General features: G+C 39.4%; 1 protein-coding gene across 1 annotated transcript in view; it reads right to left on the bottom strand.

Annotated features, from left to right (window-relative positions):
* The window catches only part of nckap5l (NCK-associated protein 5-like), an 87,324-nt gene that overhangs the window by 33,665 nt on the left and 29,138 nt on the right, over nucleotides 1-24,521 (bottom strand). Inside the window, exon 2 of the mRNA XM_041798765.1 lies at nucleotides 7,586-7,670. The gene's annotated coding sequence lies outside the window, so the exon portion shown is untranslated. The remainder of the gene's footprint in view (nucleotides 1-7,585; nucleotides 7,671-24,521) is intronic.

The raw sequence follows: 24,521 nt of genomic DNA, 5'->3' as shown, positions 1-24,521 counted from the left end.
GACAGTAAATTTAGTTTCACATTCAAAGGAAAGAAAAGCATCAGATCTGCACATCTGAGAAGCTGTAACCAGACAATGTTTGCAGCTGTGCCACTCTAATCCTAGTATGCTTCCTAACAGTCTTGTCTATCTGCTCTTAATTCCTTTCTAGCTCTGATTAAAAGCACTTGTCTTGTCTTTTGGTCTGGATTTAAACCCTTTGGAAAAGAACAGAGGAGATCGGAGAGACAGCGAGAGCGAGGGGCTGCTGGCTCCTTTATGCCCTGTATCAGTGTCTTCATGGTGGTTTTGTAGCCTGTGACCGGCCTTTAACTCACAGCACACAGAGGGTCATTGACGGGGCAGAGGAGAGGGTCAGTATGTCCCGGTGGGGCTGCAGTGCCAGGGAGCTCCTTCCACAGAGCTCCACTGGCAGACTTTCAGCTGCTCCAGCATCAGAGAGAAACCACCAGAGACATTTAGAGAGGTCTGATGTTTCTGCTCTGAACTCTGCAGGGCTGAGTGCTGAGGGGAGTGTTTTAAGGAAAAGTCACGCACTGGGGATGGTACACAAGTTATTTATGTCAGTACAAACAAGAAAATGTACTTGGAGCCTTAAAATATAAAAGCACTAAATGAAGAGAAATGTACTGTGACTGTTAGACTCTCATACCATTATACTGTTATTCAAACGTAGGCCAGGAAAGTTGTGTTTTCAGGCACTTCATCCTTTTGTCTGCAGGATTAAGGAAAACTTAGCTTCCGGTTTCAACTCTATAGCTCAGAGGGCAATGCCATTAAATTAGGGTGTAAATCTATATCCTACTCAGGAAAAAACAGCAAAAGCATTGACCAAACTGTAAAACTGATGTCTAAATAATCTCAGATCCATCTGGAAAACAGACATTTTTATCCTTGGGTGAATAGTTCCCATAAAGTCTGTTTTGAATAATAAGAAAGTATGGTCTTTGTTTTATTTGATCTCTGGATCTGATATTTATACATGTGGCCATGATTACATAAAGTTTTCTGCTTTTCACTTAAGTATAGGAAGCAAGTAAACCATACAAATTATATAATAAAAACATAATTCATGCAGTATATTAAAACAATCATACTAGGGCTGCACGATTTTGGTAAAAATTAACATCCTGAATTATTTTGATCAATATTAAGATCTTAATAATTATCAATCACACTTCATTTTTGACTTATTTCTTTCATGGTTTATTAAAAAAAATTCTGCTACTACTAACCAACTGCCAGAGACAGACTGGGAAAAAAAATCTGTGCTGGCATTGCGGCCCACACCCGCCCCGAACAGTTGGTCAAATATGAGACAGGAGTGGCTTCTAAATACACCCACTGTTCTGTTAGACTACACAGTGTACATACTCAAAAGTTAATATCAAAGAATAAGTATTGATCCTTATCTAAGAATATAGTCAATCAAATTAAACTTCATATTTAAGCTTAAAATGACAGCTTTGGTACGTAACTAATGTTGATAATTAAGAGATTTTTTTATACCAACTGTTGCTTTATTTTGTATTGTTTTGTACTTTTATTCATATTTCTTTATTAATCCTTTATTTTACTGGGGGAACCCACTGACACTGAGGTCTCTTCTCCAGTGGTCTCCTGCAGCAATACGATTAAAGATACACAGAGTAATTATGAATACATTTATAAAAGCACTCTTATTTTTGCAAACCTATGCCCAACTTAAAGTCACAATTTAAAGCAGTTGTAATCCCTTTCTTTAAGCAATTCAGACATAAGCTCTTTTAAAATGCTATATAAAGCGGGTCGGGTGGCGTTTGTTACTCTTCTGGCCAGACTTTAAGGGGCACAGATGGGGTATGGATGAGGTAACGACCCACGTATGCAGACCGCCCAGGATCAAGTCCAGCCTGTGGCTCCTTTCCTGCATGTCTCTCCCTCACTCTCTCGTCTCTGTTTCCTACTCAAGCCGCTGTCCTGCTCTCTAATTAAAGACATAAACAGGCAAAATCTATATATAAAAAATGCTATATAATATCAGATAGGGCAACCAAGCCATCATTTGGAAATTATACCACATAAAAGGTACAGCAGTGATAATTTGACAACTTAAAGGGGACATATGCAAAAATCCCTTTTTGAGGCTTTTCTAACAAAAATATATATGCCCCTGGCCTGTCCACAATCCCCGTAAGTACTAGAAAATTTCACCCCCCCTCTTTCTCCACCTTTCAGAAAATGTGTTCCTAAACAAGCTGTTCTCAGATTTTACCCTCATGACCTCATGTGGGGAGTTGGCAACGCCCTCAGGTTCGGTTGGCCATCCCCACTTGGAAGAAAGTTCCGCCTTCCTCTCCTGATCCTGATCAGGAGAGCCACATCCATTAAGACATATCCATTTCCTGAGAGGGGCGGAGTCGGGGGTAGAGTCAGACGACTCTGTAACATTCAAAGCTATAAACACAGAAACAACTTGTTCTGAGCAGGGCTGGAACAGAGGGGTTTTTAGAAAAATCCAATACTAGAGAGTTTTGTCAGCAACAAACGTCACAGGCATGTTTTAGGGACCTCTGAGACAATTATAAACTTGTCTTAAAAGGGTAAAATATGTCCTCTTTAAAGTGCTCTTCAACTACCTTTGGAGGAAGATGAGACTTATGCCTTCTGCATGCTACGCTGTGTGACATGAATCTAATACAGCATCAAGTTTGATGTGTGCAGTCTGTAAAATGACAACTCCTACTAAACCCCACTGAATCACAGGCTATGATGTATGCCAATATGTAAGGAAGAAACGTCATTAGTGTGCACCACATCAGTGTGTATCTTCTATCTATGCTGCCGTGGTAAAAGATGAAGCAAAGCAACAACAAAGCTGTTAGAATTGGAGCGTTCATATGCTTAGAAAAACGTCTGATCAAGATTTTCCTCCTTGTTGAGATCCCACAAACTTCCTTTTTGGCATTATCTCCATTCTAATGGACCAGGTACATATTTAAAGATTTTAAAAAGGTGATGGATCTTTTTCTTTTAAAATCTTAATAAATGACAATAGTGGGAGCATGCATTGAAACAGGAAATTGCTAACCGTCATGTTTATCTGATCTCAGTGGTTGTCGCAATTAAAATCCAGGTATTTGTGCTGGCCTTACTTACATCATGATTACATATCTTAGCACACTGAACATTTATCTATTAGGAAAAATCAAAAGTAACTCTTTGTTGCCATCACACTCATAAGGTCGAAGAGGAAATTGGCGTGTTTTGTGTGGAACAAATGCTCCTTATTTTGATGCCTGCCAAAGAAAAATATGAGTATCATGTTTGTTCTGCAGTACATTTGAAGCATATGGACAAAGAGCCTCTTTGTTTTGTTTTCTGACTGTAAATATGAGAAATACAAGGCTGACAGAACAGGGGAAAAGACGCTGTAACTGATAATATGAAGGGTAAACCGTGAAGAAGAGATAAAGAAGTAAACAGATAAGAGCAGGGGTCAAAGTCAGCTCAGATTTTCTTGTTTTGTTTAGTAAATCCAGCCTTCTCAGAAAGACACACAGCCACTAAACGCGACATTGCCAAGTGTAAACAAAGTGCAGCGAGGCTCAGCGTTCAAATCAGCGAACAAAACACAGAGGATCATGTGTTCGCCTCCGAGCCAGCAGAGCATGTGGAGCTTTTGTCCCCCCTGAAATGACTCAAATGGATACCTGAACATGAAGTATGAGAGCTGAGGGACACTGGCGAAGCATTCATCACAAACAAATAAAACGTAACGGTACACCTGGGGAAAACTAACGTGTCATCTACTGTAAATATATAGTCATGGTGTCCTTTTAAACAAATTACCCAGCAGCACTTCTGGAAAGGTCAGTTTAACTTTTCATGGGTGGAACGCCGCAGAGACAGAAAAAGATCAGGGTCTATGAAAGAGCATGATCATAAACAAACAGAAAAGTGTCATCGGAAGCGGGTCAAACATCACTTTGCTTTAGTTTATGGCCGTATCAACCACTTCAGTAGGAGACTGAGAAACAGAATCAGCTGTTTATGGCTGAGACATTCGGTCAATGAAAACAGAAGCACAAGCATTATTTACAAAAAGACAGGAGATAACCTTGAGTCTATGGAGCTCTTTAACACACGTCCATTTCCTATTTTGGGGCTTTAGCCCTTGTTTCACCTTTTCAGGCTATATTTACTTTATTCACAGTGCGTCACTGTGCTAAAAGTAATAGCATCTCTGTTTCTAGGTTTTCATTTTTGGGAATAGATTGAATTACAAAGCAGAGCAGTAAAGCACGAATACAAACCCTTTTTATAAAATGCATTATCATGATTTATATCCAGTTTGGTGATTCAGATACCAGAAGCGACTCCATATCCATTGTGTGGACTCAAGGTATCTGGAAGACAAACTGACATCTGAGAGCTCAGACTGCATACAGAGGTGGTCTAAGACGTTTTTTTTTAGATTAGACTGGTTGTGAAGACGCAACCTGGACCGGCACACAATAAAGATCAGCTGATGTAATCTGTGGTATTCTGCTAGTAAACAAAAAGCAGAGCTTTATTAAGTCCATTTATCCTCATTAAAAGTTATGAGGGTTGCGTCTCTTTGTAGAGATCCAGACGTTTTGGCTCAGCTCAGTGCTAAGAGCAAGTTTTTTGGCTCCAAAAAAAAAAGGCTCTCCATTTGGTACCATTTAGCCTTTTTATATAATTGAAAACGAAGACAAAATTTAACACAGTGATCTGTCTTTCTTACTGGCGCTGGCTCTTGTTTTTCAGCTCTTAGAATTAGCTAGTCCATGAACAATAATTCACTCCCTCATAACTTCTCATCTTGAGTTGTCATTTAATCTTAATCTTACCGGACAGTGGGCAATTAATCAAAATTTAGACTGAATCGCAATATGGCCAACTGCAGTTTTCAAATTGCAGAAGGTGCAATACTTCCTCAATCTGAAATATGTGACAAAATTCCAGTTTGTTTGTTTGTTTGTTTATTTGCAGCAGAGATGTTATACCCTACACATCATGCAAACATAGAAGTGACTTTTTTTAATAGTCTACAAAAAATCATATTTTTCCACTTTTTATAGATGTTTTTTTTTTCATCAAAATGATATAAACATAAATACTATCATTTCCTTTAACACAACAATTCATGTAGAGTTCGCAATATGAGTACAAACAATTACAATTAAATATTTTTTTAAAATCATTCAGCCCTATTTGTATCTATTGTATATTGTGCTGGTTAAAGTACAGAATGATTTATTTCTTAGGTTGGCTGAAAATTCATAATATGAAAAACTTAAACAGAAATTGCATATCAAATTGCAATATTGGAAAAATAATTGCAATTGAATTATTTTCTCAAATCGTTCAGCCCTAATTCACAACCTCAGTTTCAGAGTGCTTCCTCACAGCTCTGTATGCTTTATATATCCCTCTATTACAAGGAAATATCACAATGAAACATTAAAAAGAAATCCTGTATTACCCTGCATTAGCAACAGACATGGACACCCTTAAAAAGACAAGTCAGATCAGTTTCTCTTCTGCCAGTGTCATAAGTCCCGCCTCTCCTTGATTTTGATTGGCCAGTGACAGAGAAATGACATAAATGAGCGTGGTGCTGTTCCCAAAGTTAAAACTGATTTCAACTAAGAGTAGCAAGAGAGATGACAAGGTTTCTTATGTTTTAAAACCAGGGTTTTTCCTCACCCATATTAAAAAAAAAAAAACCTTGTTCGCATACAGAGTTTTTAAAACATCTTCCTCCACATGAAGACGTAAAAATGCACAGCTGTAAAATTCGCACCATGCCAACACTAGTCTATCCTTCACTGTATGGTTGAAGCAGCTCATTCACAGACACTTTTCAAAGTTGTCCCATCAGCACTAACCGGGTCTTTTTAAAACTGCTGATGCTGGCAGAAGGTTATGTCTTTGGAGTGTTTAATAAAGCAGCAGAGAGCTTCACACTCTATTCAGGCGTCTCGGTTCATCAGTATAGACGAAGCGCAACTGTGCTAGCATGCATACGCTAGGGCTAAACAATTTGAGAGAACAATCTAATTGCGATTTTTTTCCCCAATATTGCGATTTAATATGCAATTATTTTTAGGTTCCTCATCTTATGTTTTATTCAATTTGAAAAAATATCTAATTGGGATTTTGGCTCTGTAGCAAATTTCATCGATTGCTATACTGGAGGGATAATATTTTTTTGTACTGTTCTCATTTTGATTTAGAAAATCTGCGAATTTGCGATTAATTGCCCAGCCCTAGCGTACACATGTCGTACTATCTGTCGCAACTCCGGTCAGCAAATTTAACTATATCCGCCGTTGCTATAGAAACAAAAGGGACACAAGTGATGACAAACATAAGAGAGACTGGTACACAGTGTGACGTTACAGGTCTAAACCTCAGTTTTCCCAGTTTTCTACACAGAAACACGAAAATACCTGCCTACATGTACAAAGCCTGAGTACAAAAACTAGACTACATTCTCTGTATATATTTTACATTTATGCTGCAAAGTTTTGTGCTGTTTATGTTGCTGAATGTTGAACATTTTATACACTGTTTACTCAAAGTCCAAGCTGGCGACATTAGTTGGAAATAGCTCTACGCTCTTGGTTCATCCCATAGGCCTTATGCTCTGTAATGAAAAGACATTAAAATAAATGTTCCCTCAAATGAATTCAATCATTGGCTTTTGTATTGAAAATGAGTGTTGCAAACGCAGAAATTGCCCCTGTAGACATGGACTCTTAACCAGTAGCTCCTGAGCTTTTGTGTGCTAAATAGCATATGACTGTGTCTTTTAAAAGCATGTTAAAAAGTCACCACTAGCCTCTTAACTTGTGACTAATACACCCCTAATCATTTGTATTGCTAGTGTCTCTCTGCACGCAGAAGGAGGGATGCCAAGGTAAGACAGACACGTAAATGATGCTGTGATGTTGTTTGCATAAGAAGCGGACATTTGAGTTTGATATCAGATCATCTCTAAGGACATACATAATATAGAAGCAGGTACAAGATTGCAGCCACTTGGTATCTGAATGCCCAAAACAGGTTGTAAGTGCAAAAGTAGTAAAAAGTAAACAGCGCAACAGCCTGACAAGCACTCTGACTTTACATTGAGGTTAAAGTTGGAGGACAAAAGTGCATTTTTATCATCTGTCAGTGAAACAACGGGCCACCTAAGTGGTAATGAGTCAACCCAACATAAAAGGTTAGGGTGCTAGATATGTTGGATTTAAAAATATACTCCATTAAAGCTGGAAACAGGATGTTGGATTCTTAGAACAGTGTTGACAATTCTTTGCTTTTGTCTGATGCCTTTTGGGCATAAAATGGGCATTAAATGAAGACTTGAGCCAAGAAATAAACAGAAAATCCTTTAGGGAAAGGCCAGCTCCTGAATATGAATATGAAAAACTGATGACTTCAAAGATGCCAGTATAGATATAACTGAATCACTCAAATGTAGTCTGCAGAGTAAGATAGCTGTAAGACTTGGCCATGCTCTATACAAACTCAGAGTAATCTAACCGAGTGGCAGCATAATAAAAAGACTGACCTGTGATTTCAGCTCCCTTATGATCCTTGAAGAGGAGTCCGTCTCCTGTCAGGCACCTCTGTCTCCCAACGACGACACCGAGGAGCTGTGGGAGAGCAAACACACGGACACATCTCAATAAATAAACTCCTGCAGCCTCCTCCTTTCTCCACACTGCTCACTGGCATAAAAACACCCTCCTCACATCTCTGCCAATCCTATTTGTGTCTTGAATCATATGACAGAAAAGAAGATTTGAAGTTAGACTGCGGGTGGAGGTTTGGGAGCCGGTTAGTTTTGGGAGCTTTTTAGACCAATGTCACCTCTGTGATGTTCTGCTGCAGCGGGCAAAGGCTGCAGCTTTGCTCGGCTGTGCGAGCGAACAGGAAACCGGGGAGGAGAGGGAGACGCTGCATTGCCCTCGGGAGATACCAGCGCTCGGCAGACGCCAGCCATGCCAAGACCACAAGCCCCCACTCCTCTATCTCACTGTGCTCCTCTCGTCTTTCCTTTCATCTCTGAGTCATTGTAAAGTGTAATGAAAGAAAGATGGATGAATAATTCAGCAGACACAGCGTTTAAGAACTCCCCTTTTATGTCTTTCTGATAACGCAGGACTTTACTCACACATGGAAGTTTGCAGTCTGATGTGGGTCTCCCCAGTAACACAGCTCCTTGTTAATTACGTTCACTTTCTGCGGAGGTTTCATTTGAAATCTAAATGGGACGTGGCATCTGCTGTAACTGTCTGATAACTAGGGATATGTTTAGCTGCAGTGTTAACTCTTCATTTACAAAAGCGCCAGTCTGCAGGGTAACAAGGCCTGATCCTTTTAGATCTTGTCAAACTGAAATGGGATTAGAGGTGTTGAGCATCTGCCCACTCAATCTGGTTTATAACAGAGCGGGAACAGGTGATCAGGTCAAGCTGTGTCTACCTCGATACTCCTGAAGGAACAGATTGTGGTTTGTGTGAAGAAGCAAAGATCACAAACACGACACCACAGAGATTAAGAGTAAAAGAGCACATTAGGGTTAGACTTTGATTATTGTGTTTGGGGAAAGTGAGTGAAGCGGGTTTGCAAAGAGATTTGTAGGTTTGAGTATGAAGAACTGGCTCCAAATTTCTGAGATTCAAGGATTTTATAAGACACATAAATTTCATGTCGCCAGGACCTGCTGTGTCACCGTCACATAACATTTGTGATTCAGCGCGTCAACATAGCTGAGAGGAGGGTATAGCGAAACACAGCCAGTGATCTGTAAATTCTTTTGGTCTGGTTTTCATGTGGGAAACAAACAAAAGAGGGTGGTTTGAGCTGTATAAGCTTAAATGCACCATACCTGAGATATATGCAAAGCAGGTGCTAAGGATGAGAAGATGCTAACTCTCCTATGTTACCAGACTCAACAGCTGATGGACATCAGTGCTGCATAATTTGGTAATAATCTGCAATTGCAACATAATGTGTAAATGGTATCATGAGTCTACTTGCTCAGTTATTGAGGAAATGCAGAGAATAATCACAATAATAATTTTTATACATGCTTCATATAAACAATTTGGAATAGAGTCTTCAGATCTGGGTCATTCAGAAAGAAACGTCATTATTACTGAGGGGGTGGCCAATTGTCGTCCAGCGTTCTTGAAAACACTCAATCTGATTGTCTCTCCCTGTTTGGGGTGATTTTTGTCTTACTGTGCGTGTCTGTGCCACAGGACATGACTTCTTTCAGCTTCGTTATGAAACATGGCGGGAGCAAAACATAACTGATCTGTTGTAGAGACAACTGTGTTACTCTAACTTTAAAGGAGCTCAGAATTGTTAATCAGATAATATCAGGTACAGACACAAGAGCGTAGAACAACTCAACATTTTTGCAGAAAAAGATGAGCACTCTGATGGTGGGGAGTGGCAGCGTTTTGTTTTCAACAAAGATGTTGAAGGATTTTTCTGTGAATATGACCACTGGGATGATACTAAGCATATCATAACAGTTTTATTCAGATAGAGTGTATGATGCATGAGCACGCACATCTGAATAGGACTGAATCTCTTCTCTGACCATGTGAACAGAGAAGTTTAAATCTCCGGTCAGAATAAATGTAATCAGATTGTGAAAAAATAGCTCTTGTAACTGCAGCTTATTTTCAGATATTGAAAGAGAACTCCTGCACACTGTCTAAGGCTGGCCACACACTAGACCAGTGGTTCTCAACTGATGGGTTGGGACCCAAAAGTGGGTGACAAGGCTCTTTCTAGTGGGTTGTGAATGTGTGCCAGGAAAAAGAAATTGACAAAAGATTTGTACAGGAGCCCTAAGGGGACATTTGTGTATTCATACATAGATTTTTCTATGACAAGTACATTGAAGTATTCGTCTTGAGATTTCTATTTACTAATCCCCTTTTCTTTGAATGGCACAGCTGTTTTACCTAATTTCCATGCTTACTTGGATTGAAATAAGATGCATTCATGCATGCGTGTCTTTCTGTTGTGGCAAGTTTGTTTTGTCCAGTCTTTTTGGGTATATCTATTTTCAATTTTTCATGAAATGGTAGAAAATTTTCAAAATTTTGGGTTGCAATTTCTCTTAAGGGACTAGTGGTGGGTCCTGACGCCTGACCACTTGAGAACCACCGCACTAGATGATCTTAAAAATGTGGGAGTTTGATATTAATGATTCAGGGTCTGGGAGGTTAAGGCGTGATTTGGAGCAGTAAAACAATCGTGTTGACACCACACACATGCAGATTAATCAGACAAATAATCGTTTGCGACAAGGCTCCACTTGGGATACGCCCCATGATCGTCGTGGAGGAAAATCTTGCCTCAATTCAGGCTTAAAATCCTATAGTGTCTGCCTAGTTATGTATGTTTAAATTTTGGTATTTCTGCTCTTTTGGCAGGATTTATCAACAGTATGTTGTATAGACACTATACATCACTCACCCTATATTCTGTAAAAGCAGGTGAGCTGCATTTATGAAGGCTAACTGTTGCTGAGGTGGTGTACCGAAACTAATCATACTTGAGTGAAGAAGTACGAGATGATATCAGCACCCAACAGGTGAAGAAAAGTGTTGAAAAAATGGCATATAGCTTCATTTTTGACCTAAGACATTGCATCTCAATTGCCTTGGCTGCAAATATACGTGGGTGGCCCATCCAAGTATTGTCTATGTGTGGTGAGGGAAACCCTGAACATATAAAGTATTTCTGAACTTTTTAACTAAATAAGTGACTTGGATTTGGCACTGTAATAGACATGAATGTCTCCATCATCAGCATTTGCCAGAGTGTGAATTTGATCGAGCTTCCCCGTTCAACAACTTTGACAGAACATCTGGATTTTTACAAAGCTTTGGAGCTTTCTGACATGTTAAAATGACAGAAAATGTATAATTTTAAAGCAGGTGATACCACAAAGTATGTCAGCTACTGAAAACTGTGACAACCTTGGTTGTTTGATGTGTATCAGATGGTAAAGATCACAAACATGGCACCACAGAACTCAAGAGTAAAACATAAAAGCGCAGTGGGACCGACTCTGATTTTCAGCATCTGGAGAAAGTGATGAAATATTGAGTCAAGCAGGTTTTCAGTCAGGTGTGGTGTGATGCTGCAGATGAGGTTGAGTGGATAAGATTCATGGAATGAGGGCACACACAAAAAATCAAACGGCGACTCTGAGAAAGGAAGAAGAAATGCACAAAAGCTCCTTAAATCATGTCAGTCGCACTCTTGGGGATTTGGCATAAGCAAAGCCGTCTCAGGATATGTCAAACACCACCCTTTCCATCTGCCAATCTGGTGAGGCGCAGATTGAAGTTCTTGCTGTGTAGGCAGAGCGAGAGGAGGCGGGAGATGTAAACAATGTGACAAAAACCTAAATCCTCACATGGTGGAATTAAACCAGATTTGGGAAGAGTGAATCTTTCCGCCACCAAAAGAGAAAAATGTAGGCCAAAAAGTCTGGTTTTCCTGCAGATGCAGAGTTACGGCGTGATTGTCTGCTTCATTAATAAAGATGCAGATAGATATCAAAGAGGGGGAGAGGCGTGGGGGAGACAGAATCAGGCTGCCGGGCTCCCTCAGTGCTGTTTCCTGTCTGATGTTTGGCTGTACACACCGAGACGAATCGTACACAAGCAATATTTAGGATGAAGAGCGGAGAGAGAGAGGAGATGGGGGAGGGGATGGAAGAGGAGAAAGGAGGAGGAGGGGAGATCCTTTCTCCAAAAAGGGCCTGAAAGGTTGGATGTACGCCATGTATGTCGGAGAGCAATCAAAGTGAAAGCAGGGATGCTTCTTCAAATGTGTGCCAGGCGACCTCCACACCCTGAGGAAACGCAGCGCGGGTGCTCCATCTCTGATACAACACAAACTGTGATTTTGTTTTAACCACAAACGTTTAAGGCTGCACAATCCTCCGCCTCCTCCAGCTGCAGTGTACACACTTGGCAGATTTATGACACATTGTTTGCTGCAACCAAAACAACCCGCTATCACTCTGTGTGGAAATGAAAACATCAAAACGACAGCCACAATGCGGCTACTTTAAAATGTAGGCTAGCTCACAATGCTAACCTAAAAACAAACACAGAAACCAAATGATGCATGCTTTTAGAGTCCTGCAAATCTATTCATATCACGAAACAACACAGTCTTTACCTTTCAATCATTTAAATCTCATTTCAGTAAGGATCTGCTTTATTTTGGGACTGTGAACGCAGCAAAATGTCCAAAAACACCATGTTAGCTGCAGAAATCAACCAGGGTACAAAATCTAATTACTATTAAAGCCAATTTATGTCACAAATGAGCCACACAAAATATTTTTACCTCTATTACCAGGTGACTAGATAGGCCATATTTGACTGCAGTATCACCAATAAAACCTTGAAAAAACATCAGAAAGCACCATGTTTGTTGGTAGAAATAAACCAAAACACATCTGTACACATTCCTGTCACATTCAAATAAAAAAAAACATCTTGTAAAATCTCTGAAATGTCAACTGGTTCATATACTGACTCCCCTCTATGCACATTTAGGGGGTTAAAAGTCTGTTCATATTATTATAAAACCCCTGACTACGTGTGAATCTACAACACCAAGCACAAGCTCAAAATGACAGAAAATTTCAATGTTCTTGGGATGGGCTGCATGTGGGAATGCAGGAGGAAATATTCAGAAATAAATTTGTTTATTTCATGTCACTGATGCATTACATTGCATGTGTATCACCAGACCAAAACGACCGCCATGCGTGTAAAAATGCTTCATTATGTTTTCTGTTAGTCAGTATGTTCCTCTTTGTTCTTCTGTTTTTACTGTGATCGTGCTGAGCTATGATAGCAAAATACTTCATTATATTATTGTAGACTCTTTTGCCTTGTCCAAAGCTTCCACATGGCTCTTTTTACAGTCCTGCCCTGCCTCCTTGGACCATCTAACACCTTCCTATTGGGCAAGGATAGACTCCCTCTGTGAGGTCCATGTGTGGACAACCAACGCCGAAGATTTCAGGAGCAGTACTCACGATATTTCAAGAATTGTTCAGGAGGTCATATGTAAAAAATAAATAAATAAATAAATAAATAAATAAACGCTTGAAAACACTACGTAGAACTATATAGAAAAAACAGCTGTGGGACGCACAGACGCCAAGCGGTCTAAGGCACGACCCATGTATACAGGCAGCCTGGGTTTGAATCCGGCCAGTAGCCCTTTGCTGCAAGAAAAAAAGAAAACAGCTGTATTTTGGCAAGAAGTTCCCTTCAAAATAAAAATCAGCAAAAAACTTCCAGAAAACAGCATGGCATCTGCAAAGAGCAACCTTTATTTACAGACTTATAAATCCAGCCTCACTGACAAACATTTTTGGATACTAAACAGCTAAATAGTGCACATATTTCACAATCAACCCACCCAAGAAAGAGGCGCGCTAAACCCTAGATTACACATCTACATTGAATCTATGCCAGAGTGACCTACACAGTCATGAAAACTTGATACTTGTGCATTGGTTATAAATAATGGCAACTATACGCATTGTTTTGAATTCAGATCTAATAAATATTGAGCAGTATTTGATTTTACAGCACCTGTAAAATTTCTGCAAAAAGGACAAAAGAGGAGACAGAGCTGCTGAGTTGATGCAGAGGACAGGGGGATATTTTTTGCTTTTTTTTTGGCCATTGATAGACCTGAATGAGTAAATATTTTTATATATTTTCAGACACTGGCGATAGGATTTGCTGTCTGCAGTGTTCTGAATCTGTATCTCTCTTGAGTATACACAACATGCCTGTAGGCATTACTCAGAGACCGGCAGTCACCCGATGCTACCAAGCAAACTTTTCTCTGGTCTGCCTCATGTTGACACACAGTTACATTTGTGAGGAATGCAGTCAGGCTTTATGCAGAAGTTTCTGCAGGTCCAGGGCTGCTTGAACCAGTGATGTATGCTGCAGCACACAGTAGTATAAATCAAGCTTTACCATCACATTTATCTATGATACTAATAAAAATCTGCTTTATGAGGCACAGATGGTCTGGTGCTTTGGTTGTGCCTCCATGTATGGAGGCTGGTCTTCAGGCTTAGTCTGACCTGAGACTCCTTTAGAGCATGTCATTTCAAACAGTCTGTCCCTGACTTCCTACACAGTCCACTTCCTGTTCTCACCAAATAAAGGCAAACAACATTTTAAAAACACTTCAAGAAGTGCTTTATGAGAATTAAATTGCCTTTAAAAATGAGAAATTCCTAGAAATCATCATCATGTAAGATGAATAAATTGCACAGTAATTACAGATATACAAATGCAGCCTTTACGGATTAACAATTTGGGTCTTGAACGACAATTTATGTTGCAGCAAAACCACAGAGAATATGTCCATCTCTCCTCACACACAGGTTAAAAATATCCCCTATATTTGGACTTAAAATCACTGTCAAAACAACAAAACTTGATGGAAAAACTCCCAGAAAACACCACGTCAGCAGAAAGAAAAAAATCAGCTGATTTTTACAGGTTTGCAAATTCCACCCCCCTTGGCGTGCTGTTTAGGGTCTCTACAGCAAATTCATGTCAAAATAGACCACTCAAAGTGCATGCTCCCCCTGCAGTTACATGCTAAATCTCAGACAAGTGAAAACCTGATTAATATTGCAAAGCGTGGCTGTCACAGCATGCAGACCTTCAGGAAACAGCATGTCAGCTGTGAAGATGAATGCACCTTCATCTCAGAATAAACAGATTTCCTCATTTACAAATAATCTAAAACAATCAAGACATGCTTAAAGCAGGGAATGATTTACTGTTGCAACTGAGGCACGAACAATAGCCTATGAAACACCATGTAAGCTGCAAAGACTTATCAGAAATTAGAGGTAAACAAACTCAGCTCTCAATTTTGAGTTACATTTAAAACACAAAAAAGTGAGAGGCCTTTGAATCAAATAAGGTGAGAAAAAAACAGCTTTATTTGGACACAAAATCAGCTCTATGACATAGACACACAATGGAAAAAGCCTGGAAAACACCACGCAATGATCAATCAGAATTTAAGTCAGCTCCATTTGACTCACATTTTGAGTATTCTATATTCAATTCATGACTGACCTCACAAAACACGCTCCCCTTACTGTCACATCTTTGAAATTTCTTACAGGACAAAAAATTACCACAACAACAATAAAATACAGCTCATTTGATCCAACAATAGGCATGTTCCTGAGTCATAACACTGGTTTAATCTCACACAAGTAAAATATTTGTCTTATTTAAACATCACAACAAGCAAACACAACAAAACAGCACATAAAGCACAGGGTTGGCTGCAAAAAACAATCACAGATTTACAAATCCAATCCTCTTTGACTCATAATTTTGTCACTACAATTCATAAATGTGTCAATAGACCCCATGATAAACACACACTCTCTCTCTGTCTGTAATGACAGCAATTTTTAAATGTGGAAATTTCTGTCTGGATGTCGTCATTACAGATACAATGAGGAAAGATTCCAGAAAACCCCATGTCAGCTTTGGAGATGCATACTCCACCTCAGGATAAATCTGAAATATCTAAAACAATTGATGTGCATTGGAGACGAAAATGCCATCACACAACACACACCCAAAATAGCCTTTAAAACACCAAAAATTATGCAAAAACTCATCAGACTTGACAGGAAAACAAATACAGCTCTCAGATTGCAGGGGGTCAATTAAACCACACAAAAGAGAGGTACTTCAATTAAATATTTCAGGTAAAAATCAGCTTTATTTGGACTAAAATCCCCTCCACAACGAGGGAACACAACGAAAAAGGCTAGAAAACACCATGTTAACTGAAAAATCAACCAGTATATACAGATGTGTAAATGTAAACACATCTGATCCACATTTTGAGTACTCTACAGCCAATTCATGTCACAATAAATGTTCCAAAACACACACTTTCTTACTGTCACATCTTTGGAATATCATATAAGCATAAATCTGCCCTCTCCAGACACAAAACCATCACAACAACAAGCAAATACAGCTAATTTGCACAGAGAACACCATGTCAGCGTGACGATGCATCCCCCTTGACTCAAGAGTGGTGCCTCTATGGATTAACCATGTCACAACAGACCCAACAATAGGCGTGTTCTTGTGTCGCGACACTGGTTTAAAAAAATGTGTTTCTGTGGAGACGGAATTGCCATCACAAAATATACACACACAAAGTAGCCTTTAAAACACCATATATGATGCAAAAACAGCTCTCAGATTTTGGGGGTCAGTTAAACCACACAAAAAAATTCTCAGGTAAACATCAGATTTATCTGGACACACATCACCTCCAAAACAAGGAAACACAAGAGGCAAGAAAACATGCAAGCTGCAAAAATGTGAAAAATTTAAACAGCTCTGACTCATATTTTGGGATCTACACATTTGATTTATGTCACTGTAGATGGCCCAAAACACACGATCCCTTAGTGTCACATCTTTGAATGTCATACAAGCATAAATCTGCCTTCTTCTGACACAAAATTACCACAACAACAATGAAAATCAGCTCATTTGCACAGAAAACACCATGTCAGCGTGTCGATGCATCCCCCTTGACTCATAGAGTGGTGCCTCTACAGTTCATCAGTGTCACAATAGATCCAACAATAGGCATTCTCCTGTGTCGCAAAATTTGTTCAATCTCAAACAAGTAAAATATTCCTTATTTAAACACAAAATTGTCAGCTCAATAAGCAAACACAGCAAAACAGCACAGAAAGAGCCGCGTTAGCTGCAAAAAAACAATCACAGATTTACAAATCCAATCCTCTTTGACTTATAATTTCGTCTTTGCAATAATTTATGTGACAATAGTCCTCATAATACACACATTCTCTCTCTTAATGTCAGCAATTTGAAAAATGATGGATTTTCCATCTGAATGTTGTCATCAAATGGAAACAATGAGGGTATGGCCAAGAAAACAACATGTCAGCTGTAAAGATCCAATCAGTTGACTCAGTATTTAGTGTTTCTATGATCCATTCAAGACATAATGAGCCTGAAAACAGATGCATTCCGTTGCTGCTGAAATGGATAAGTTTTAAAAAGTAAAAATCTGCCTTATTAAGTAAGAGAATCCCCCTTACAACATGGAAATGCAGCAGAAAAGCTCATAAAATGCCATGTAAGCTGCAAAAACATCCAATAATCACAGATATTTGTATATAAACTGTGAATTTAGGGGTCTTGAAAGTCTTTTTTTAAACCAAGTAAAAATTTGGTACCGTAATTTTGTCATTAATTATCTCAAACTGATGAAACATCTGCCAACAGATTGCCTTTTAAACAACAAAACAGTAAGAAAGGCACCTGGAAACACCGTTCCAGCTAAAACATCAATCACATGTGCAAATGCATTCCTTCTCTGACTTACATTTTTAGTTCATTGATGTCATAACAGATGTCGCAGAATGTGTCTCCTTATTTTTAATTTAGTTAAATCACACCAAGTTAAAAAAGGCTCAATTTAGGCACAGGGTTTTCATCACAAGAGGAAGAAAAGTGCAGAAAAAGCCCAGAAAGCAGCTAAAATTAACTGGTTAATACAGTTTTTATGAATTGACTCCCCTGTGACTAACACTTTGGGGTCTCTGTGGTCAATTTCTGTCACATCAGACCCTCCAAAGCATGCTCCCTTGCTGTCACATCTTTTAAATCTCTTCCAGGTAAAAGTCTGCCTGCTTTAGACACAGAATCACCGTCACAACAGTGTGAAAAACACCCAGGAAGCAGCGTGTCAGCTGCTTAAAGCAATCACTGTTTGCAGGTTTACAAATCCAGCCATCCCTGATTCATATTTTAGGTCAGCTCACCTTTCTCTTGCAGCCTTTTCAGTCATTCAGTCAGCGCATCCGAGGTCTCCTCACAGCAGAGTGTAACGTAAAGCACCAAAAGGAGGAGGAAAAAAAATGCAGAGACAGCGACAGAGAGGCCACAACCTTACATTTCTGTTTTCTGGCTGCGGAGGAGATTAATTCCCTCCCTGTTCAAAGCGCCGTCACCCTGCGAGTGTGGCGAGGAAGCCGGTGGTTTCCTCTACGTTAGAAAAGCAGGCCCGTCCTTGGGCATGTGCATTGTGTTTGAGTGTCTGTGCTGTCTGCAGAGGCTGCCATGTCTCCCATTGTTCCAGGGCGAGTGAGGCAGGCTTCCTACCCCACTAGACCCTGCCTACTACAACAGCTGTGGACCAGCCCCCACCTCACTGCCGCTCTCCTTCTCCCACTCCCCTCCTCCTCCACCTCTTCCTCCTGCTACTACTCCTGCCTCTATGTTGCTGCTGCTTCTGCTGCTGCTAAACATTAACCCCGCAGCTGCCGGTTCAGGCCGTAAAGAGGTGGAGAGAGAGAGGGAGAGAGGGGAGGAGGTGGTGGGGGTTGTGTTTCAAAAAGCGAGCCCACCATGCAGCGGACAAAGGAAGGTAACAGAGACAGAGAGAGAGGATATCCGACAGGCCCGTGAAGTGACAGGAGTTGTGCTCAGAGACATTCAGGCAGTGGCCTAGAAATAAAACAGGCTCTGCTGCTAAGAGGATTGTCTTTCTCAATCACAGCGGTAATAAGTGCTGGACCGACGCCTGTGAGACCGCACTGAGGAAAAAGAAAAGTCACTGGAAAGCAGATTCATTCAGAAGAGTCACCATAAATATGACAAAAATGTTTGTCAATGACCTTTCCTTCCATAAAGAAGATGAGATGATAACAGGCTAATTACAGATCTTTGATAATAAAACTTTCATCGGCAATAAAACACAAGACTAAAATCCATCTATGGTTGGCTGTCAGACACTCAAATTCTATGATATTTCTCTACTGTGCTTATAATCTAAATACAACCAAAAGTGAGACAAGCAGAGATTAGAGTTGCATCAAATCGAACCAAAATGTGGCTCCTTTGACTACTTTCTAGTTTACAACTCTGTCTGCTGCTGCTGCTACAAACAGCATTTAATATATAGTATTATTGGCTGCTGCTGCTGCTGCTGGACAGTTATCATCCCCATCCACTCAGAGCAGACAAACTTTGCAGCAAGTCCAGTTAGCTAAAATGCTAATCCAATGCTGGAGTCTGTATTGAAATCAGCAGCATAAAAACTTTTTAGGCAATGAAAGGGGGTGACATATGGATTCATAATAATGTGTTGAAGCTCGGCTCAGTCTGATGACAATCAAGAAAAGGTTAAAAACACATCATCTCTTTTGATATATTCAAATTTAACTTTAAGAAACAAAACATTCGGGATTTGGGGAAAAGGGTTCATAAATCGAGATTTGACTTCAATGAAAAAAATGTTTTTCCCAACAAACTCAAACAGATTTAGAAGTCCTGCTAAAAATATATACTTGTCTCATCTTTCCACCATATAACAGTAAAGTATTGATAGCGATATCAACAAAGAATGATGTCATTTAGGTGTATTGATAAGGTATAAATTAAAAACGAAGTTGGCAAGTTATTTCTGTTGATAATCTGGAGCCCAATGATTCACACCTGGCATGCATCTTAATCCAATCACATGACTCACATCCTCCTAAATCAGCGGTCTATTAAAGCTGCAAAATTTCCGGTCTCTGCTAGGGATGTTCTGATACAATTTTTTCCTTCCTGATACAATTCCAATACAAAGGTGTTGGGTATCAGCTGATACCAAGTACTGATCCGATACCAGTGTGAACTTTCTGGACTGACTGTGCAGACTAGCAAATTATTTTAGACCTATATTTGACTCAGAACATGGCTTAACAAATAGAATCATGATGTACAGCATCTACACTAAAGTTATTTTTCTGCTGATTATTGAGTTTTACTCCTAATATCAAAATAACAATAATACAGGGGGCTGCATCACAGGCTCTCTCTATCTCTTTTGTGCTCTACTCAGGCAGCATGATGTGATTGCTGCCTGGCTGACAGACCCAAACAAATATGGCAGTTAGCATTCGAGTTAGCACTTGGGCTAGCAATAATAAATGATCGTAATTCAATTAAAGTGTATAGAAAGACGTTCAATATCGGGTTTACTGGTTAGAATTCAATAATTAAAGTCCCCAAAAGTCACACGAGCTCCAAGGGACTCAAGGGCATTAATGGGAAAGCACAACAGCTAGCTTCAAGAGGAAAAGCAAGTAAGAGGCCACGATTTATGGTACAACAGTTATTTAACTTATGATAAGTGGTGTCACTTTTTGTTGTGTATGACAGCATTGGTCTGGAAGGCATTTTAGTGGTCAAATTCAGAGAAAAACTGTCACACAACCACCATATTCAGCTGCTGCAGTGGGTCCTCTGGTTCTTCTTTAATGCTCTAAAAACAGAAGCCCGCATGACGTGCTTTCTGGCAGTGAAGAAGAATTAATTCTCCAGTTTAGTGCTAACAGTTAACATGGCTAAACAAAGAAAAACATGAAGCTAAACCAAACGGTATCAGATCGGTGCATAAACTTGTGTACTCGCCAGTACCATCTGCATTTTAAGCAGTATCAGACGTACTTCTGATACTGGTACCGGAATCAGACCTATTAAGCCATCATCAAGCAAAGTGAAAAACAGACAATTATGAGCTGTAATAGGATGAGATCAGTGGATTCATAGCATCACTGCATAACAATAAGCAGACAGCTATTCACCCTTAAAAAATCAAATCTTTATCAAATGTCAACACCTTTTGATCTTTTTAGGATTTATTTTAGCAAAAATATTGAAGCATTTGCTTTGCATCACCCCTCAAATGAGAAAAATGCTGCTTGTTTTGTCATATCTAATTATAATATTATTCTCTTAGTGGTTTGGAGACGTTAGGTCAAATAAAAATAAAATATGATAACACCATGGGCTGTGGGAAATGACCAGTAGCACCTTATATGACTTTCTACACGAATCAATCATTCAGAAAATCATTAGCTGCTGCCCTGCAGTGATTTGTTTATTATTTTGTCAATAAATTGATTAACTGTTTGGCCTACAAACATCAGAAAATTGGAAAACATTTCACTTAAGCTAACAAAACCAAGAGATATAAAGATTAATCTAAAATAAAAAGAAGCCAAAGATAAAAAAATATTTTAAATTTTTTGGACTAGACATTGAAATCAATGTCTGAATGATTATCAACGGGGTTACCAGATAATGCTCTAGAAAAATGCTCTGTATCATCGTCGAGAGCCGACATAACATCAAAATGTCTGTTTTTATCAGCAAAAGACAAAAACACTTAACATACTGAGTGCACAGTTTATAAATGTATCCCATCTTTTCATGAGAGGCTGAAACCACATATTTTTGCTTGTAAAATGACAGAGAATCTAAATGTTTGCACAAAACCCAGCTGTTTCACATATAATAAACTCATTCATAGATAGTGGAGGAATTTCTCTGTGATGATGATTGCGGCATGTTTCCACAGCGCTGTGTCGTGTCTGAACCAGTCAGCAGTATTAATGTTTTTATATCTGAGCTCAGTGTGCATCATCTTTGCAGGTTTTCACCCCATGTGACTCATCTGTCTCCTTGTTAATGAAGCCACATCGTGCTCATTCCCCCCCAGACATACCAGACACACTAAACCGAGTCTGATGACAAAATGACCGGCTGCCAAGGCAACAACAGGAGGAGGAAAACACCGGTTCCATAGCATGAATGTGGGAGGATGATACAATAAAGCAACAACAAACAGTGAAACCTCTGAAAACATCTGATATGACAGAAAAGCAGAGATCTATAGGACTCACTCGTTTGATTTCTTTACCAATTTGACCTCAATTGAGCGGACAAGAAACCTGACCTCCATTGACTTTGCCCCACACCACACTTCCTATCACCAAAATAAAATGCCCCAGGGCGCTCACATGAATGTCAGTTGTTTGAAGCTATTGTCATTCAGATTTGACCAAAAACAGTCTAGCCAGTTTGGCCAGGATACAAATGTCCCAGATTCAGAGCACAACTTCAATTTCTGTGTCTGAAACGAGAGATCAATGTGAAAAAAAAAAACACCGAACACGCTGATGAATCCAGGATGGGAAAATGAGGGGGAAAACCAGAGATAAAATGAATCAAATGAGCTGAAAGAAAAACCGCACAGGTCAGCAAGATGAGACCACAACAAAGCCAGAAAACAAACACACAACAGACGCTGAGCTCCACATCAAAAATCAGCCAGATCAAAGAGCTCCTATCCACTGAGGGTTTATCCTCTTATTACTCAACACATATGGCAGCCGTGCCCAGTCTGTCCACACCGCCAGGCCTCTAATCTATGTCCACCTAGTGGCTGGAAACACATGTGACCATCACCGCATGCATGCAACAAAACTGGTCTGAAAAATACAAGTGGAGGGGTAACCTTACACCTCTGTAAGTCAGGGAGCACTCACACTAAGGTCAGGCATCCCGTTCATTGCTACAAACTAAACCAGACCTGAGCACAGATACATCATAATGACACAGTAAACAACCATGGTTCACAGCTGAAGGGAAGTGAGCCATGAAGTCTTTTCTGTTGGGTCTTGGATGTATGACAAAGGTTGAGAAAAGTTATGTCAATTTAAACCATTTTGCAGGAATAATAGGGAGGTGGTAGGGAGGATCATGTTGGTTGCCATTTGCCATTAAAGACAAAATAAGTTGAAGTATAAAGTTTGATTCTATACAGCAAGTTTAGCATGGCCCAATACAAATACGACACAGAATTCATGAGAAATTGGTTTTCTTCTTTTTTCACAAACACAGGGACTAAGGTGAAGAGTGAGGCCCTAAAGGATTCAAGCTTTACCAGTCTTCTGGTGAAAAAATGGATCAGGATTTGCCATCATAAAGGCTGGGAGAGTTCTGAGATTAGACCAGTTGAGATCCACTGATTTATCAGACAAAGAAAGCTCAATGGAGAAATTCAACATGGCAAAAACTCTGCTCACTTTGGGACTAATTTGAACGATTTTGGAAAATAATCTAAATGCATTTTTTTTTCTCCAATGTTGCAATTGTGATTTGATATGCGATCATTCCTTAACTCTCTTATTCCTAAACAAGGGCTGAACAATTCTTTAGAAATATCTAATTCTGATGAGTTTGACTCATATTGCAAACTGGATATTTTATATTTAATAAGAAAAAAAATGCACAAAAATGAAGGTAGGATTATTTTTACAGTTTATTCTACAAAATTAAATAATTGCATGATATGTCATGCATAATGTCTCTGCTGCAAAAAAGTTTTAAACTGCTATTTTGACACAAATTTCAGGTCAAAGAAATATTGCGGCTTCTACGATTTAAAAATTGCAGCAGCCATATAGAAATTTAATCTAATTTAGACAAATTTCCAAGCACTACTTATTTTGAGTCATTTTGGCCCTCTAACACTCCACCATTGCTTAAAATTAATGTGAGGGGAATAGCTATATGCATCATCTCCACACTGTGCAATGTGCTTGTGCACCCGTTAGAGCAATCCAACCAAGCTGGTTTTGGGGTTCAAGCATGCTTGGGCATGGTATGGGTTACCTAGTATGATTGCCTCCTTAGAGGCTTAAAAGTCAGATTCTTGAGCTCTTACTGTGGCCGCTCCTCAGGGAAAAGTAGGGATGTAGCAGTTCCGTTAATAATGCAGCTACAGAAGCGTCTCAATGTCATTGTGGACATGTGACAGTTTCAAACATAAGTCTTAAAGACAAACAGTGTTGTTTTTTCAGTGAAGCAGAGAGAAGAGAATTGGAAACATCTGCTCTTGCATACCCTTTGCTACGTTTGCTGGTATGATCTGAGAAAATGTTTGAGACTGTGAGGAATCCAGGGACTTTTAAATGTGATGTATGGAAGCATTTTGGTATCCTGGTGTCAAGAAATGAGAAAGGAAAAAAGGCGACAAACAAAATCAATATGAAGATACTGTCAGACTGTGATGACACACATGATGGGAAATACGAGTGATACAAGGAGCAGCTTGGCAAACAATCACCCTGCAAAGACTTGAGAAGATGAGAAGAGCAGAATCTGACCAAATCTGGCCAGAAGACACTTAAGGAAGCGTTCACAATCCCACTCACATATCAGTGAATGTACTGCAAAAGACCTACAGCTGTTTTCAGTGGTATATAAGTATATAGTTTAAGCCTAATTCACACCTAGGACACTTTTTTTGCTCATATTGTAAAACCTAAAGCGCAAATGTTAAATAAATGCAGACATCCTTTTTTTTTGTATTAAAAAAAATACAATGAATACCGTACTGTAGACTTGTTACCAAAACATCCCTATGGAAAAACAAATGTAGATTTTTCAAATTAATTATTTTATCTCTTTATTTTCAGGACTTTTCATGCCTTTATCAAGAGGACAGGAAAATCACTTCTCTTTTTTTAACTGCTTTAGAATATCTCTTCA

Source organism: Cheilinus undulatus, linkage group 11 (assembly GCF_018320785.1).
Source record: "Cheilinus undulatus linkage group 11, ASM1832078v1, whole genome shotgun sequence".
Lineage (NCBI taxonomy): Eukaryota > Metazoa > Chordata > Actinopteri > Labriformes > Labridae > Cheilinus > Cheilinus undulatus.
This window is presented reverse-complemented; position numbering and strand designations above follow the sequence as displayed.